Genomic DNA, 20,300 nt, shown 5'->3' with positions numbered 1-20,300 from the left:
TTTCTATAATATTCAGTAATAAATCTCTAACAATATCTTTCATATTCAGAGTCACTTATTTTTTTAATCAAAGTACAGTTAGCAGCAGAAACACTGATAATGTTTCAGAGTTATAAAATGAGTGGCTCTCTGTCTGGATTTTAGTCCTTGCTATATGTTAACCTACTGACTATAATGTACTCTGAGTTATTTTCTTTGTTGAATAGTGCAAATCTAAACTTCGCACATGTAGATGTTTCTCAAAGTTAGAACCAAATCATAGTGAGACCTAAAACAACACAAAAACCAAAATGTTCCTTGTTGCATCTTGTTTTTTTCCCTCTAGAAACAAAAGTTTTACCTACTTATTAAAAAAATAAACAGGCTGGTAATGTAGCTTACTGGTAGAACATATGCTTATCATGTGTGATGGGCTCTAGATTTGATCCCACATACCCTGAAAGAAAACAGAGTAAAAAGAAGGGAAGGACTAAAGTGCTACCACACAGTTCATACCTGGCCTTATGTGAGGTGTGAATCACTGATTATCTGTGACCTGACATTATGTTCCTGTTGATGCAGGACCTGTGCTTACAGGTTTTGGTCTTTTATGTTGTCAGCCACAGTTTCACACTTCATTCACTACTTATCGTTTAGGCAATAAAACAATCTGAATGGGAATTACAATAATAGAAGTGGTTACCTAATAGTGGGTAGAAAAATACAGAGAATAACCACGGTCAAGAAGCTTGGAGATCTGTGCCTTATAGGTAGGAATGCTATAGAAAGATACTTTGTGAAACTGTATTCATTGTATAATAGTCCAAGCAAGCAAATGAGCTCGGTGTACATCTGTGTATTATTAAAAGCAGATATATTGTGCAGTAACACTTAATGGTTTTTATGTGCAAATCTTTAACATAATTCAGCTAGAGCTTGTTTTCATGTTCAACCTGGGACCTGCCTAGATGATCATGAATTGTTCCAAATAAACCTGGCTTCTCTGTGGTTTTGAATTTATTGAAAATTGTATTTAGTTTGTGACCAGAACAGATGAAGATTCTATTTGATCAGCAGTGACTGTGTTTAGTGACTTTGATTTAGGAGGCTAGCAGACTTTTTGATCTTTAGATGATCTTCTTCAAATTTTGTAAATGATGGCATCAAATATACTTTTTCTATTAGTGTAATATTAGGAACTTAATTATGTATAATAACTTATATATATATGTAGCCAGGTGTGGTTGTATACTTTTTTAATCCCAGCACTAGGGAGGCAGAGGCAGGTGTGGAGTTCAAGGCCAGCCAGAATTACACAGTGAGAACCTGTCTCAAATATATATTAATAAACTGATGGGCACTTTGTTCTTGTTAACATAGTCTTTGTCTCTCTTTGGTGATTATCATTTGTCTTTCAGTCTGTAAATGAAGTGTGTAAGCTGGGCATGGTTTTGCTTCTCCTATTGCCACTAGTAGTAAAGGTTTAGTTGATAACACTCTAACAAGCTAGTACTCTATCTAAAGTTGACCTCAGACTTTTCTCAAATAGCCACCTTTTTACTCAGTGTGCTGTGACCAAGAGCTATCCAAAAAGATACATGTAGTTCCCACCTCTGAGAGGTAAACCCAGCAATCAAAACCAAGAAGATCTGATAGGTAAAGTCCCTCATTCCTCCATATTTATATCTGCCAAGAGAAATTTCCTAATTGAAATGTTTTTTACAAATTTTGGTACACTGATTTTATGGCATATCTGGATATGCTTACCCTATTGGCTTTGTCTCCTGCAAAAGGCATAGTCCTTGTAAGACAGTATCAAAGATGAATTTTGATGAGTGATAAGTTTCAAGTAGCCTGGTTTTCCACACCTGATAGAAGTTGCTGCATCTTTCCAAACAGGTTCTCTAATGATCTTGCTTCACCATGGCTACAAATATGGAGGGGCTGGTTCAGCACAGAGTGGGGACCCAGCAGGTGGCTGAGGTGAGTGACAGGGGCTAGCACAATAGCTGGCACCCTTGCTTTTGAAAGGGTAGAAATCAGTGTGCTCTGTGGTTTTCAAAATAGTACCGAGGAAGTCAGCATATAATTCATATCCAAAGAAGGATGCTGACACTAAATAAAAATAAAATGGCAAGAGCAGATGTTGATAAGATTTTTCTGCATGGGCAGGGTGGCTATGTACAATAAGGCAACTTGAAAATTTACCTCAGCCCCAAGTCAACAGAATCTGGTTCTTATTATGCACTATTGTGTCTTAGTTTCTTATATACTTGTTACTGTGCAATGGTAGACCAGGTTATTTAACCAATTGCTACTGTCTGCAGTACTGAAATATGAGGGTACTCACCAGACCCAGATAAGGAGTACCAGTAAGTATAACACTAGATGGCTCTTCAATGACCAACATTTATCGGACTTAGGTAAGTGGAGTGAGGAATTTTGTGGCAGATTCTAGGCAGGTTAACATGAGGTGAAACTTAGACAAAAAGTTGAGGCATGATACACCTTGGTATCTGTGTGCAAAGCGAGGTGTAGAAGGTGTAGTCAAGGTCAGTCCTTGAAAAGTGTCATTGCTCTATTGTCACTTATAGCATACTTGAATATTCAGTAAACCAGGATCTATGCAAGGTTAACTCTGACGATAACCTTTTGAAGTTGGTACTGTTACTATTTACGTTTTATAGATGAGAAACCAAGCCTCAAAAACATATTATTGACCAAGAGCTTATTGTAGCAGAAGGAGACTCTGACCTAGGTCTTTGTACTTTTCTAAACCTCCCTGTTTTATATTACAACCAACCATGTACCCTTTGAAAAAACAAAGATTTGCATTTTTGGATTACATTTCTGAAGCAAAGACAAATGTACCAAAGAATGGACATTCAAAGAAAAGACATTTGAATGAATCTATGTGTGTTTTGCTTGAATGTATGTCTGTGCACCATGTGTGCAGAGGTCAGAAGAGGGCATTGGATCCCCGGGAACTAAAGTAAAGATGGTTGTGAGCTACCATGTGGGTGTTAAGAGTTGAACTCCAGTTCACTGGAAGAGCAGCCAGTGCTTTTAACCACTGAGCTATTTCTCTGGCCTCTAGAAATATATATATGAATTATTTGTATTTTATGTGCATTGGTGTTTTGCCTGCATGTATATCTGCATGTGAGGGTGTCAGATCCCCTGGAACAGGAATTACAGATAGTTGTGAGCTGCCATGTGGATGCTGGGGATTGAACCCAGGTCCTCTGGAAGAGCAGCCAGTGCTCTCTTAACTGCTAAGCCATTTCTCCAGCCAATAGAAATATATTTTAAAAGAAATAGCAGAACTATGAAAATATTGAGGCTTAAATGTTTATATTTGTTACTTTAATTTGTGATAGGAATAATTACTTTGATAATAATTGTTGGTTTTTCAAGTATTCAGGATCATTTTACATTTAATAAGGATTTTCTATTGAGGCTGATTTGATATGTATGTACATTGCCCAAAAAGGCCATCATGAATTCTTTAGGGGAAAAAATTTACATTAGTATCAATTCCATGGCTATATTCATGGATCTGTACATATATGCTAGCTAAAGTTTACTCCTAGGTACCACTCCTAGCCTCATAGTCACTCTTTGATCTGTGGAGAAAGTCTAAATCTTAACAACCTTCATTGCTCTTTTATCATCAGGGCTTTTATTTTCATTGCAGAAAACTTACTGTTTCTGAGTAAGGGAATATTTTAAAATACATCTCTCCCAGCTCTGAAACAGCAGTCAGTACTGGTAAGGACATATCCTAAAAGGGAAGAAAGCAGTCATTCCACCAATGTCAGATATCTAAGTCTTGGATTGTCCAGCTTTTATGAATAAATTTGATTTCTCTGCCTTCTTAGGTTCTAGACATATAAGTTCTCATGTTATTTCCAAAGAAGTACATATATATCATGAATTTAGGCCAACATTACTATAGACTTGCAGCACAAACATAGTAAGCTCATGAACCAGGCCTACCTCACCCTGTCCTTACCCCTAAATTTGCTATCTTTATTTACCTTCTGCTTATAAAAATGTCTTCATCCTGTTCTTAACTTAATTAAGTGTAGACAATATCTTTTTCTTTAAGAACTTTTTTCTTTGAGATAAAATGTACAGATCTTAAGAGTCTCATTGTAACCATTTTTATTGCTGTAAAATAGATACTAAGTTGCAAAGCAGAAGCCCAGCTCAGTGACACTAAGTATATTTACTTGGTATATATACACTACCCATTTCTAGAACTTTGTCATTATCTATCCCAAGTAGAAACTCTGTTCCTGTTAAATACTTAAACTCCCCCCCCCCCCCCCCCCCCCCCCCCCCCGACCCCATTCGCCGCTTAGGTTCCTAATAACCACTGTTCTGTTTCTGTGAATTTAATTACTCTAGATAGCTCATATTAATAGAATTATGGGATTATCATTTTGTGTCCGACATATTTGAGTGAGCATAATGCTCATAAGATTGCTCTATGTTGTCACATGTCATGACTTCTTTCCTTTTTAGGGTCGAATAATAATGGGTTTGAAGCTTTATACCATGTTTTGTTTGTTCATTCACTGATTTGGGTTACTTTCTCTTTTACCTCTTTACTACTGGAATGTAGCCTGCTACCAGTTCTGGTGGATAGATTCTAAGAGTGAAATTACTGGACTATGTGATGATTCTGTACTTCAGATTTTAGAGACTACCTTTACTGTTTTCCATGCTGACACACCTTTTTAATTTCCAACTGGAGCGTACAAGTATTACTTTCATGTCCTCGGTAGCTCTTGTTTTGTGTTTTGACAAATGCCATTCTAATAAATAATGATGTGGTATCTCACTGTGATTTTCATTTGTGTTTCCCTAACAATTAGTGACATCCAGCAGCACTTCATGTGCTTATTGATCATATATATGTTGTCTTTGGATAAATAAATACCTATTCAGTCTCTTTGTTCATTAGCTTTTTTTGATTATTAAACTTACTGTATATTTACTTTGCAAATATGATTCCTTTTCTGTGGCTTGCTTTTTTATTCTCTCAGTAGTGTCCTTTAAAAATTTATTTATTTTTGTGTATGGGTGTGTGCCTGTGTGAGTTCATGTGCCCCCAGAGGCTCTGGAGCTGGAGCTACAAGTGGTTGTGAACCACCTGAGTAATGCTCTGTTAAACTTTGTTCATTAATTTAGTACCCATCAACCCACCTTTTCCATTCTTCTTTCTTTCTTTACCTATTTTCACCAAAAGTTTATTTTTGATGAATTCTAATTTTTTCCATTTGATTCCTTGATTTTGGTATCATATCCAAGGATTTATTGCAAAATCCAATGTCATGAAGGATTTTCTATGATTTTAAGGCATAAACTTGGCAGCATTCTTTTTTGTTTTCTTTTTTCTTCTTCTTTTAATTGATATTTAGTGAACTCTACATTTTTCTCTGCTCCCCTCCCTGACTCTCCCACCCCCACTCCCTTCAACCCTCCCCTAAGGTCCCCATGCTCCCAATTTACTCAAGATATCTTGTCTTTTTCTACTTTCTACTTCCCATGTAGATTAGATGTATGTAAGTCTCTCAGTGTCCTCATTGTTGTCTAAGTTCTCTGGGATTGTAGTTTGTAGGCTGGTTTTCTTTGCCTTATGTTTAGGCAGCATTCTTTTTGTATGTATTGTTCTTAACCCAACTTTCTGAAAAATTGCCCTTTTCCCTATTGAATGACATTTGACTGACTTTGCTGTTCAAATCTTGTATTCCACAGTAAACTAAACTTGACTTGATCTTTGTACTTACATTTTTTATTTGCATGTGTTGGTAAATTAGATTAACTTTGAGTTTTTCTTAAGTTTGGTATTAGTATTGCTAGCCTCATAATGAAATGAGAGAATGGTCCTTCGGTTTCTATCCTTTGATAGTTTATATGAAATTGGAATTGGCACTCCTAAAATGCTCATAGAATTTGCCTGTAAAACTCTTGAAGTTTGGAAAGATCTTTTTAACTACCCTTTAAAAAAGTAATTTGTTTATTCTACTTAAGTTTTAAGATTTATCAGCACATAATTGTTGAGAATGATTTTACTGTATATTTTAATATTTGAAGCCATCGCTAGTTATACCCTTTCCATTCCTTTTTGTATAATGTGTCTCTTTTATAATGAACTTATTCTTTGACAAGCTTATACATGTATATGATAAATAATGCTTATACCCACTATCCCACCCTCCTTATCTCTGTGCTAGATAGTTTTTATGTCAGCTTGATAAAAAGCAGAGTTATTTTGGAAGCAGGAACTTCGGTTGCGAAAATGCCCCTACCAGATTGGCCTGTGGTCAAGTCTGTGGGGCATTTTCTTGACGATTATGTGAAGGATTACTATAGATTACCCCTATATTACTGTGGGGTACCAACCCTGGATAGGTGATCCTGGGTGCTATAAGAAAACTGAACAAGCCAGTAAGAAATTTCTTCATAGCCTCTACTTTAGTTCCTGCCTTCAATTCCTACCCCGACTTCCCTCAGTGATGGACCTGGAAGTTTAAGATTTTTAAATAAACCCTGTCTTCCCCAGTTTGATTTTGGTCAGGGTACTTATCACAGAAATAGAAACCTTAATAAGACATTCCCCTCTTCCTCTAGAGCTACTGTGTGGTCATGGTGTGACAAATCTTTTGGTATTTGGGTAACTTGTCAGTGGCTATACCACTGAAAACAGTGACTTTCACCCCTAGCACCCATCCCCTTCCAATATCTCTCTGGGAGAAGGGCCAGGGACCTATGAACCTCTCCTTACCCTTTTCCTATACAGGTAACTACAACTGCTATGAGTTTATAAGTACAGTGTCAATCTTAGAAGACAATTTTTTTACAGCTTTCTCCCACTCTCTGCCTCTTACTCAGTGTAACCCTGAGCCTTGAAAGAAGCAATATAGATGTTCTTTTGAGGATGGAGCACTCAACAGTCACTCATTCTTAGCATCTTAACTAGCCATAGGTCTGCATTAATCATTGTTCACTATAGAAACAAGCATTTGACCAAGCCAGTCACAAACAATCTATAAATATAGACCTAAATATTTAGGATGCAGTTTGAGTCCTAAATTGTTTTCCAAAATGTTTGTCATTTTATATTTCTGTCAACAGTGTAGGAGACTTTGAGTTATTGCAAACTCTTGATATGGTCAATATTTGCAATCTGAGGCTTTATGACAGATGTGTAGTAGCAAATGTGTACCACCTGCTTCTGACAATTGATGCTGAGCATCCTTTCTTGTGATTACTTGCCATCATATATTATCTTTGATGATGTGTCTGTTCAAGTCTTTTGCCCATTTTTTGAGTTGCTCTCTTACTGCATTTTAAGAGATTTTTTTCCTTGTTGTTACTGGTTTTTTGTCTTTTGACTGGTTTGTTTTTGAGACAGGGTTCAGTATGTAGCCCTGACTAGCCTCAAACTTAAGATATACCCTCCTCCTCTACCTCCTGGGTCTGGTATTAAAGCATAATGCGTAGTCTGGATTATGTGTTCTTCAACAAAAAATGAAATTTGGAGATACCTTCTCTTAATCTTTTCTTTTGTGTGTGCTTGTGCTCGAGAATATGTATGTACACTTGCTGCAGCACAAGGACAACCTGTGGGAGTCAGTTCTCTCTACCAGGTAGGTCCTGGTGTGTGAACTCAGGTTGTCTGTTTTGGCAGCAAGTGCCTTTACCTTTCCAACCATCTCATCTTTTAATTTTCTTGACAAATCTTTTAAAGAACAAAAGATTTCTATTTTAATGACAATTTATTGATTTATTTTTTATGAATTATACTTTTGATTTATATCTAATATTTTTATTTAACCCGAGGTCACAAGTTTTATAGTTCTAGAGTTTACATTGGTGATCTTTACATTTTAACCTCAGTTAAAATACAATCAGCATCTGATGTATCTGGGATCACTTTAACATTTTAGCCTGGTGTGTTAATTTGGAGCCTTCCCTATACACATGGATGCACATATAATTTAGAAGCCTCCACTTTTCCCTGTCAGGGTATTGCTTTGTTTTAGTGGTCATAGGGATGGGCCTTACATGTATGCCAGATAAGTATTCTATCACTGAATTACACCTTAAGCCCCAGAAACAAAGTTTTTAAGTTTAATATAAGCATATGCTTCATTGATCATTAGGATCAATCATTTAACTTGTTGGATTTAGTGGCCTCAAATACAGACATACTGGTTCTTCTTGCTGGGTTGTAATGTTGCATAGGTTGGATCTGTATTTGTCCACTCCGTTGTGATACATATTTAAGTTGTTTTTAATTTTTTTAAGATGTTTGTGGTGCTGTAAAGAACATCTTTGTATGCTTCAGTGGATTCACATGTGGGAGTATTTCTATAGACTAAAAATAAAATTACTAAATCAAGAACTGTGAGAGTGAAGTTGGGTCTTTCAAGCTTTTATTCTTAATGATTTTTTAAAAATAATTATATAGCTTTATATTCAAGAAGTAGATAGACCAGAAGTTTGCTCAGATTTAGTATATAATTCATCGAACATGAATTGTGATTTCATTTCCTTCAAATCTAGCGCCCTCTTTATATATTGGCATTTTTTACATCCTTTTATTATCCCACAATGATATTAATAGAAATATAGTCATTTGTGTCCTAATGATATATTGTAACTATATTCAGGAGAAATAAAAAGAAAACAATCTATTTCAATACATGTTTCATATTAGTGCTCAGGCCTAATTACCGTGGCTGATAGGATGAGAGAGAACAACTGGTTGTACATCCTTAAATAAACTGTGACTTAAGAGCAATAAACAAATGAAATACATGCTGTGAATCTATGATAAAATTGATGTTAGAAAAAGTAAGACTATAGTAGTGATATGAGAGAGGAGTTGACTAGTGGGCTTGTTTCTCAGAAGGAAGTAAATGAGGAAGCGTGGCATCCTTGCATGAGAGTTATAGCTTATGGAGAAATTTGCCAAAATAATACCTGTGCTGTATCTTGACACAAAAGAAATGCTGCTCTTTCCTAGAGAGTACCAGCTGTCTTGAATTTTCACTGCATTTGAAGTCTATTTATTTTATAAAGATTTGGGCAAGTGCACCCTTTTACTTGTCATTAGAAATAGTGAATTAGAAAATAAAACCATTTTGTTGACAAAAATATCAGAAATGGAGCATTTGCTGCTGGATGAGAGTATCTTCCTTGGTCCTAGGTTAGCAGTGAACTTGATTTCTTCCAAGAAATAAGTATATGAGTGCTGTACATTTTAAAATACATCACATTTTGTACTTAACTGCTTGATTTAGTCCTTTGAATGAACCAAGGGGGCATTCTCAGTATTACAAGTAAGCAGAGATTTAAAATAATCAAAGAATGGACCCAAAGCTACCTGCATAGGAATCATGATACTTAGTTTGGATAGTTTCGATAAAAACTAAGCTGCTTACCAGGACGGTTCTGTATAGCTTTGTAGGTGAAGAAACAGCCTAGTTTTTAAAAATCTTCAGTAGCAATTCCTTAATAGTCAAGAGGACTATTATATACTTCTATATATTAAATACTTCTATACTTTAATAATAATAATAGTTTTCTTGTTCCCTCAATGGGCTACAAGATAAGCTCTTTTTTAAAAAATAAGGAAAATACGAAGAATGCCTATTTAGATTTGTTAAAAATAAGATCATTTGTAGTACCAAACTTTAGCAATATCTGGTTTTGGAGGGTAAACTTCATTAGAAGTTTTTTAATTATAAGAACATCAGAGAGGACGGGCAGTGGTGGTGCACACTTTAATTCCAGCACTTGGGAGACAGAGGCAGGCAGATCTCTGTGAATTCGAGGTCAGCCTGGTCTACAAGAGCTAGTTCCAGAACTTCTAGGACTGCTGCACAGAGAAATCCTGTCTTGAAAAGCAAACAAAACAGAGAGAGAGAGAGAGAGAGAGAGAGAGAGAGAGAGAGAGGAGAGATAAGATGGCTACCACCTGTATCTCCTTAGCCACCTATCCACCCCAGAGAGAGAGAGAGAGAGAGAGAGAGAGAGAGAGGAGAGATAAGATGGCTACCACCTGTATCTCCTTAGCCACCTATCCACCCCAGTTACACTTGCAGTTTTCCTCTGTGAGTTTATTATCTATAGGCCTAGCCCTTTATCACATAAAAAGTAAGCTTTAGGAAGACCAAGACTTTTGTTATATTTGCTGTTGTGTTCCCCGAGTCCTATACATTTGTTTGGAGTATAGTGAGCACTTAAAATTTTGCTTATTGGGTTAGGCATAATAGTGCACTTCCAGCTCTTGGGGGGCAGGTGTATCTCTATAAGTTTGAGGCCATTTTGATCTATGTAGTTCCATGGTGTGGGAGAATTGCCTGTATTCTGTCAATCATATTTTAATAAAACGCTGATTGGCCAGGCAGGCAGTATAGGCAGGAAAGCCAGACAGGAAGTAGGGGTGGAGCAAAGAGACTGGGAGTATTCTGGAAGCAGAAGCTCCCTCTGTCACTCCTGCGCAGACCACCGAAGAGGCAGCATGTAACCTGCCCTGCTGAGAAAGGTACGGAGCCATATGCTAACACAGATAAGGATAATGGGGTAACATAAGTTATAAGAGTTAGCAAGAAGCCTGACCTAATGGGCCAATCAGTTTATAACCTTATGGAGTCCTGTGTGTGATTTTCTTTGTTGCTTGCCGGCTGTTGGGGTACTGGGAGGGACAGAAACCCCAACAAGCCAGCCCTCATACTACAGTTCCAGGCTAGCCAGGGCTGTGCAATGAGACCTGTCTCCAGAAGTAAAACAGAAATTGCTTATTGGATGAGTAAATTCTTTTTGGCCTTTTTTCATATCCATTTATCCAGTTTAACCACAGTGCGCATGCTATGAAATAATAATGTTATTTCACAGAATATTCTATCTGCAGGTTGCTACATAACCTGCATGAATATAATTTTTCATAACACATGAGAGAATATAGCATAACTTGCCAACACATTACCTAGTGTGGGACATAGAAGTTACTCTAACCTTTCTCTGTTACAAAACACCAATACATTATCCATTCTATTAGTCAAGTCGTCTAATAGCAAGTAATGGAAACCACAGTCATATTGAGTGTGTGGAGGTGGATGGAAGGATGGAAAGAGTGAGATAAATGCTGCATAAAACTAGGCAGAGTTACACTAGAGAGCCAGTCTAATGGCCTGAGTATCTGATGGACTGCCGCTTTCCATGGAACTACAAGTATCTGGAATTTTTCTGCTTCTGCAGCTGGTGGTGGACTATTCCCCACCAGACCTGATGAGGAGTCCCTTTTTATTTCTTAGAAAGGTAATTCGGGATAAAGCCGTTTGTGTATAATCAGTCCCATCAGTAGAATCATGAAGTCAGAACATGAAGAGATTTTTGTGCAGAGCCCTTTTTGGTTCTCAGAAGTTTGGTTCTGGAGCTTTTGGCTTCTCCTCATCCTTCTTTCCTTTCACAGGCTCTTAGTGGATATAGTCAGTGAATTCTTGGAGCTCTTAGTTGTTGATGGAGGGACTTTTCGGTTTACCTTCTCTAAAAGAAGGCTTCATCTTCCTGAAATGTTCTTTTGAATTATAGTACCTGAATTCTAGAATCTAAGGAATGTATGGGTATTTAACGTACATTGTTTTAAATCATCGCACATACAAAAATCTGAAGTGGAAAGAGAAAAAAAATTGACACAGTCCTATGTATCAACCCAATCTGGCCCTAGAATCCATTGTGTAGCCAATGACACCATTGAACTTCTGATGCCCTTGCCTCTGTAAGTGCTGGAACCACACACAAGCCTTTGTTATGGACTGCTAACTAACCTAGGGCATACTAAATGCAAAGCAAGCACTCTCTGCACTGATCTACTTCCCTAGTCCAAACTTGAACTTGTACTGGTTGTTGAAAGTGCTGTGTGCCTGTTTCAAACAGAAGAGTACCCTCCGGCTTACTAGCAGATATTCTTGTCTCAAAACCAGAGAATCTGTGTTAGTATTTGCAAAACTGCACCTCTAAACTCAGGAGCTCTTTCCTCAGTAGCCATTAGAAGAGTTGGCTGAAACTTGAAGCCATCCTTTGCACTTCTGTATCCTTTATGCACTGACACATTTGTTGCCATCTTTCTACCCAGACTTTAGACTGGGACCCCAGCTCTGTCCTGTGTTTGCCAGCTGTGCATGTGTTGAGTGAATGTAGTAGGTAAACAAGGCCGTTCTGTCATTCTTGGAGTGGTTTTGTATGTTACCTGTGCCTTGAAGATTCCATATCTGTAGAAGTACTAGCTTTAGCATAGTGAAGATAAAGATAAACGTCTGTGTTCCCCAAATCTCTCTGTACCATATAGTTCAAAATCGTTTCTAGTTGTTTGGATCCCTTGATAACGTTCTGCAAGCTCACTAAAGGAAGGTGGTGTGGGAGAGGATTTAACAAAGCCACAGAGGTCTAGGTAAAGGGAAGCTTGGTAGAGTAGCATACATCTTCCCTAGAAGCAGGTCATCATGATAGTCAACAGACTGCTTTGGTAGCTGGCAGAACAGCATGGACACTTCAATTTTAATTCCTTGGTTACAAGGAATGATAGTGTACTTGACCATCAGCAAAGCAGGGTCACAAAAAGAGCATCTTTATAAACAGCCCTGCCTGAATGGTAAATGAAATCTACACTGCAGAGTTTGAAGACACAGGTCTACCAACTCTTGGCTGATTTGGCTTGGGAAGTTGCTGAAGGGAAAAAAAAAATAAAGTTGCTGGGAATAATTGGCTGTTGATGGGGTTAGGGTTGGGTAGAAGGAAGCAAACCCATAGAGTACTACAAGAAATCTTTTCTGCTTCTCCAACCCTATCCCGGGGCCACTAAGCACTGTATTTCAGAAGAAGCATGTTTCTGAAGCTGTTAATAAAACTGCACAGTATTTGAAATTCAGTTGTATATTTGGAGGAATTCATATATGTTGTTATGCTAAACTACTAGCAGACATTTTTCTTTTTAGGGACTAATATGAAAGTATGAGTACATTATTTTTGGCTGGTTAATCTGCCTGTGAACATCTGACTGTTTTTAAATACCTAATTGTGAAGAATAGTTGCCCTCCCCACCCCACCCAGTGTGTATCTGTTTCGAGATAAGGTCTCCTTTGGAGCCCTGGCTGACTCATTATCCTTCTGCCTAACAGATTTTGTGTGCGTGCTTGTGCGTGTGCATCTATATTTAAATTTGAACTTAAGAGCTGAATTTGCAGGTCATCAATAGAGCCTAGCTCACCAGCCAGCCTAATAACCCTTCCCTTTGTTTTACACAAGGAGTTGTCCTGGTTAGTTTTTGTCAGCTTAAGAAAGAACCATAGTTGAGAAAATGCCTCTTTGAAAATGGCCTATAGGCAAGCCTGTGGGGCGTGTTTTTTGGTTAATGATTAATATGGGTGGACCCATCCCATTGTGGGTGGTACCACCCCTTGGGAGTGTATAAAAACACAGTTGAGCAGCCTTTAATCCCAGCCCTCAGGAGACAGAGGCAGGTGGATCTAAGAGCTAGTTCCAGGAGGCTCCTAAGCTACAGAGAGAAACCCTGTCTGGAAAAAACTAACTAACTAACTAACTAACTAAAACTAACTAACTAAAGAAAGAAAGAAAGAAAGAAACCACAGACACACTGAGCAAGCCTTGAAAAACTAGCCAGTAAGCAGCATTCCTCCATGGCCTTTGCTTCAGTTTTCCTGCTTCCAAGTTCCTCCTCTGTCTTCCCTGGTTGATGTGAGGTGAAACAAATCATTTCTTTTCTATGTTGCTTTTAGTCATGGTGTTTATCACACCAATAGAAACCCCAAATAAACAGGGATAGATTCTAAAGACTAGGAACAGCATATCAGTTCCCCTCTGATGAAACCTGCACAGATGATGCAAAAGAGTATCCCTCCAGTGACCCTCCAGTGACCTTCTGCCATACTAACTTTGGTCATTTGAAACAGATACCAAAGGAGAATGTGGTTCATTTCAGTCTAGGCTCCTTGCAACCCTTCCCCTTTTAGTCATTCACATTGTTTATTATTTCGCCCAGCAGTTACAAATTCAGAAGTTTCTTGTTGAGATTTCAACATGTTAGGTCTGTTTGCTGATTTTCTATACTGTGTTTGAACTGTTTTGCCCCATGGAAATGTTGCAACCTAAATCCAGAGCAAATTGTTTATTTAGAAGTCTTGTTACCTGCACATTGACTCCATGTTTTGCAGATATTCCTCAACCTAAATGTTTTTCAGCAGATGACTGTGTGAGAGGCAGTGCTGAACAGTGATGGATTTAGAAGAACCCATCCGTGTCCTTGGTTTATGTTATAAACTGGAAGACAGGCACTGAGCTGTACTTACAGGATGTCTAATTAGCAGACCGAAGAACTAGGCAAAGTTCCAGGATTAAGTCTGCAAAGCACAAAGACATTGTATTCTTTCTCTAAGATAGTGTTGTTCATTCACTAAGCATTCACTGTGTGCCTAGAGGAGAAATAGTCATGTATTTCTGTTCTTAGGTCATTGAACAGATCGGCTAGTGCCCTGTAATGAGTGCCAAGATCCAGGACTTTGGAGCCTATAGGAGACATTCAGGCCACAGGAACAGGGTTTTAGTTAGACTCTGGAAACAGTAAAGGTGACCCCTGTGTCAGAAAGGCACATGTAATTTTAGAAAGAAGTGAAGTTCAACTACTGCCTTCACCCTTTCAGTCTGAGCTGATAAGGTCTTTGTCCAAATACATCTTCATAATCTAGTCTGCACACAGCTTTATAGGATTCTTGATTTATTTGTTTTGCAGTACAGTGCTGTCTCTTCCTTCTCCGTTTCCTTCTCCTCCTCCTTCCTCCCCCACCCCCACCATTGTGTTTTTCTGTGTATCCCTGACTGTCCTGGAACTTGCTCTGTAGACCAAGCTGGCCTTGAATTTAAGAGATCCACCTGCCACTGGCTCTCAAAGACTGGGATTAAAGGTGTGCACCACCACCCAGCTCAAATTTATGATTCTGTGTAGCCCGAATTTCTGATTCTAGTCTCCCTAACCACAGCCTCCTTGGTGCTGGGGCTATAGGAGTGTCACCACACCCAAATATGTATTGCTCGATATTGGAACTCAGGACCTTTTCATATTAGACAAGGCTCTACCATTGAGTCACATTCTCAACTCCTAGAGTTCTTTGTACTAGCAATTTTCTCATTAAAGCATAAGTATTCTACTCAGGGTATAACACACACACACACACACACACCTGCACGTCGTCTGGAAGTTATACCTGACAAGTATTTCTGTCCTCTGCAAAGTAAGAAGTTGAAGAGGTAAAGTTAGCCAGGGCTGTGACAAAAACTGTTAGCTGGCACTGAGGTGGCACACAGGGAAAGATAGAAAGCAGAGGCTTAGACTATGTGGAAGTATATCTAGCGTTTTTATATTTTGTTTATCAGGCTGACCTTTTATCACTGTGCTGAATGGATCTCAATATACATATGGATCTCCAGGTCTATTTTTAATGCTAGTCTCTAAATTCAGATGCCTACAAGCATTTCTTAGAGGTTCTGTTATGAGACCACTTAACCTTCAAGTAAGACCATTTTTATGCTACTTCTGACATTGTGATGTTTGACCTTAGTTGTCAATTTAACTAGGACTGAGAAATGGAAGATCAGTAGAAAGTACACCCTCTTGTATTTGCAGAAGCATTTCACGAGACAGATATATGAAGACATTGTCCTGTCAAATGGATCCATCCTTGATGGAATTATAATGTGATGACATTAGTGGGAAGTGGTGAAATGGAGGTCGTGGTGCTATCTCTAAGGCTTTAGGAATCTAAGACTACTAATCTATCACTTCCAGAGTTGAGTATGCGTACACTGACTCCCAAAGATGCTTGAAGCTGTTCATTCAATCTAAATTTAATACTGTACCCACTGCAAGTACAATCCCTTGTTGTATGAGGTTGCTTTTTTTGTTCCTGACTGCTCAGAACTGAAATAATGACACAGACATCATATTATTTGCAATACTGTTTGGTCAATAGCTTAAGCGTATTTCTGGCTAACTCATATCTTAAATTAACCCATCTCTATTAATCTGTGTTTTGCCACAAGGCAGTGGTTTACCGGGTAAAGTTCCGGCGGTTGTCTCTGGTGGGACTACATGGCTTCTCCCTGACACTGCCTTTTTTCCCCAGCATTCAATTTAGTTTTCCTCATCTACCTCTATTCTGCCCTGCACAGGCCTAAGATAGTTTATTAACCAATGATATTCACAGCATACAGAGGGGAATCCACATCGATCCCTTACCCAATCCAGGTAGAGTCCTTTGGGCTTCTGATATAAATGAGATTGAACATAGGGCATTTGTGCAGTTAGGCAAGTACTATATCATTGTGCTTCATCTGTAGCCATATGTTTCTGAAATAAAAGGAGTCAATGAAAGAAAGAGAATGTTTCCATGTAACTGTTAACCAGGTTGAGAATAGAGGACTTGGGATGTAGCTCAGTTAGTAGAGTGCTTGGCTAGCATATACAAATCACCTACATGTAATTCCAGTATTTGGGTGGTGAAGATCAAAAACTATCCTAGGCTGCATAATGGGTTTGACTTGTCTTGCATACATGATACCCTGTCTCCAAAAGACAAAAAGGGATGCCAGGGAAGAGAAGGAGGGAGAGAAAAAATAATTTTCTCAATTCCAGAGTCTCTTAATACTTTTCATTCACTCCTCCGTCCTTCTCAGAGCTGACCTCAACACTGTTTCTTATACTAGTAATTAAATGGGGGTTTTGGCTTTTTGAGACAGGATCTTTCTTGCTCTATAGCCTAGACTGGCTTCCAACTCTGGATTTTTATGTCTTGGCCACTAAGTGCTGAGATTAGAGGTATACAAACCTAACTCCAAGTGGGGAATTTTGTTCATTTGTTTAAAAAAAAATTAAACATGATTCACAGTAATATAATTCACATATTTTATCTCTTCTTTCTAAATCCAGAGCATTTTCAGCAAGCCTCAAAGAAACTTGAAACTTCTTAGCTTTCAGCCTGTTTTATATAGTCTGGAGAGAGAAGTACAATGCCCATATTTTTGTTTTTGAATGAGTATTTACGTAAAAGAGGGAATGGTAAGAGATAGACAAACATAATCAAAACTAGTGCCCAAAACATCTCGAAGAAATTGACTGGGGTCATTAAGGCAGTTGTCTGGAATTTCCAGTAAAGACAGTTTCCAGAGCAAAGTGTTCCTGTTGTAGAATATTATTTTAACTGGGCAAAGCTGTGTTACATTTGTTTATGCTGCATTTTTTAAAATTATGTAAAGATATGTTGCATTTGTTTCACCTTGCCTTCCTAAGGCACCTGATTGGTTTAATAAAAAGCCAAATGACCAGTAGCTAGGCAGGAGAGGGATAGGCAGTGCTGGCAGGCAGAGATAATTAGTAGGATAAGAAATCTAGGCTCAAGAAAAAGGAGAAGAGGAATGAAGAGAATGAGTGAGAAAGAGAGGGACATACCTGGAGCCAGAAGCCAGGGCCTCGAGGCAGCCAGACAAGAGAGGCAGTGAAAGTAAGATATACAGAAGGAAAGAAAGGTAAAAAAGTCCTGAGCAAAACACAGATTATAGGTGGAGTTTTCTTATGCCAGCAGCTGCTTCCAAATAATCACTCAGAAACATAAAATATTAATTGTAAATGCTTAACTGATAGTTCAGGCTTGTTACCAGCTATAACTCTTACATTTAAATTAATCCATTTTTTTTTTATTTATGCTTTGCCATGTGGCTTGGTACCTTCTCTCAGCATGGTGTGCTCATCTTGCTTCTCCCTACATCTGCTGATGACGCCTCTGATTCCTCCCTTCATCCCAGCATCCTTAGTTTGGTTGTCCTGACTATGCTTTCTGCCTGCCTACTAGCCAGTCAGCTTTTTATTAAACCAATTTGAGTGACAAATCTTTACAGTGTACAAAAGGATTATTCCACAGCAGTAGATTGTTGTAGAATATTATTTTAAGATATGTTGCATTTATTGATATTATGCTATGGGGTATTTGTTTAATAATGCAAAGTTGTGTTGCATTCTTTTATGTTGCATTTGTTTATTTTAAATAATAATAAAGCTGTGTTATTTTGCCTGTCTTAAACACTTGATGGTCTAATAAAGAGTTGAACAGCCAGTAACAAGTCAGGAGCAAGGATGTGGGACTGCCAGGCAGAGAGAATAAATAGAAGGAGAAATCTGGGAGGCATGAAGGAGCAAGAAAACAAGAAGGATGTTAGGGGCCAGCCACACAGCCACACAACCACACAGCCAGCCATGGAGTAAGAGTGAAAGTAAGATAAAAGAAAAGGAAAAAGCCAGAGGCAAAAGGTAGATGGAATACTTTAAGAAAAGTTAAACAAGCTAAGCTAAGACTGAACATTCATAGCTAAGAATAAGCCTTTGTGTATTTATTTGGGAGCTGGGTAGTGGAGCCACCCACAAAAAAAGCCAAAAGAATAAAGAGCCCAACGAGTCAAAAAAAAAAATTCAACATTTTGGCATTCCAAGGTGGGACTAGAGTAAAAGAAAATCCAACAATAGTAGGTAAAGAGAAACAGATTAAAATAAGAGCTAAGTTAAGGCTGAACGTTCAAAAGTAATAATAAGACTTCGTGCTGCGATTTGGGAGCTGGTTGGTGACCCACAAGAAAAAACCTGGTACTTTTTTTTTTTTTTTTGTGAAAACCTGCAAGCTTAGGGTTAATATAGCAGCTGGCTAACTTTCTCTCTTTACTGGCATCTCCCTAACTCTTTGCTTTCACACAGCCCCAGCTATTAAAAAAACAAAGCAACAACAACAACAACAACAAAAACCACGCTAAGATCCTCCCTGTTACTTCCTGCCAACCAGTTGCTAACTCAGCCTCTCTGAGCACATTGAATTTATTTATTTATTTAATTTATTTATTTATTATGTATACAGTATTCTTGGTATTCTGCCTGAATATATCCCTGCAAGCCAGAAGAGGGCACCAGATCTCATTACAAATGGTTGTGAGCTACCATGTGGTTGCTAGGAACTGAATTCAGGACCTTTGGAAGAGCAGGCAGTGCTCTTAACACTGAGCCATCTCTCCAGCCCTATTTAATAAATTTAATGAGTTAATTTTTCATTTTTTGTCTAAATAAAAATGTTTTGACCTTAACATAATAAGACTATATACAATAGGAACAGTTACCAAGTAAGAATTATGTTTACAATATCCAGTCCATTTGTATTTGTCAAATTCAGAGAAAATACTCCATTATGAATCCTATCTTGGTGAGTTCAAAGTTTTGTACCTAGTTTACCTTCTATCATAACTAAGGACAAGTATAAATAATCTAGTCTTCAACGTCATAAAAGACCCAAGAAGGATATAATATTACCTTGAGTAAACAGGAGGTGCAGTGCAAGCCACTTCCAAAACGACAGAGTCGCCTGGCTGCCTGGACAAGTCACCCAGTGTTCCTCTGCAACCAATCTTTGGCCTACAGGCTTAGAATGTCTGGCAGACTTTTCTATGAAGCAGGAATTTTGAAGGACTGTCATGCCTAGTCTTAACAAAGTTTCACAGTTATTTTCCTTTGTGTCCTGCAGAATATCTGGCACACTTTTCTATAAAGCATACATTTTGAAGGACTTTCCTCCTGTGGTTTGGCAAAGTTTGGCAGTCTTTTTCCTTTGTGCCCTATGTGCGCAGTTTTTACAACATACTGTCATCAGTCAAGGCAAGAACAGTTTTTTTTTTTTGTTTTTTGTTTTTTTTTTTTTGCCCAGTGACTAACCTTGCCATAATAAGTGAACTCCATATGGAGTTTCTTTGATGCCCATTATCTTCTCTGAAGTAAACTGGTGCTGCTGCTAGGATCAGACATGCTTCACTATCATGAAAAGCTTCAGGTTATTGAACATCTTAAATGCCATATTCTGTAGGTCTTTGAAGTGTTTGAAGATCACCTATCTGTTTAAAATATATGTTTGACTTGAAAACATACCTAATATAACTACAGGTTTGATTATTATAGATGACTAACTACTTACTAACTTGGCATCTCTTAATTATGCATTACATTTTTAAATGAGCTTCATAAGCACATTACCCCAAATAAGAGTAGAAAAATATGTACAGTATAATAAAAATAACCTTAAATTGGTATCAGTCTACAAAGTTTTTCCTTCGACCTATTTTGCTGTTTTCTTCCCTCCTTGTCACAGAGTTAGAGGGTCAGCCTGTACCCAACACAAGGAATTTTATAGAACATCTTGAGACAA

The 20,300-nt window shown here is 38.0% G+C and overlaps 1 protein-coding gene across 4 annotated transcripts in view; it reads left to right on the top strand.

The window, feature by feature from the left end:
• Nucleotides 1-20,300, top strand: part of Nr2c2 (nuclear receptor subfamily 2 group C member 2) — a 72,124-nt gene that overhangs the window by 12,176 nt on the left and 39,648 nt on the right. For 2 of the 4 annotated variants that reach the window (XM_085686742.2, XM_048438391.3), the window contains exon 2: nt 1,879-1,962. The exons of the other annotated variants lie outside the window; for them this stretch is intronic. The gene's annotated coding sequence lies outside the window, so the exon portion shown is untranslated. The remainder of the gene's footprint in view (nt 1-1,878; nt 1,963-20,300) is intronic. 4 annotated transcript variants of the gene reach the window in all.

This window comes from Myodes glareolus, chromosome 3 (genome assembly GCF_982192425.1).
Source record: "Myodes glareolus chromosome 3, mMyoGla1.1, whole genome shotgun sequence".
NCBI classification, from domain to species: domain Eukaryota; kingdom Metazoa; phylum Chordata; class Mammalia; order Rodentia; family Cricetidae; genus Myodes; species Myodes glareolus.
The sequence above is the reverse complement of the archived record's forward strand: the minus strand, read 5'-3'. Positions and strand labels throughout refer to the sequence as shown.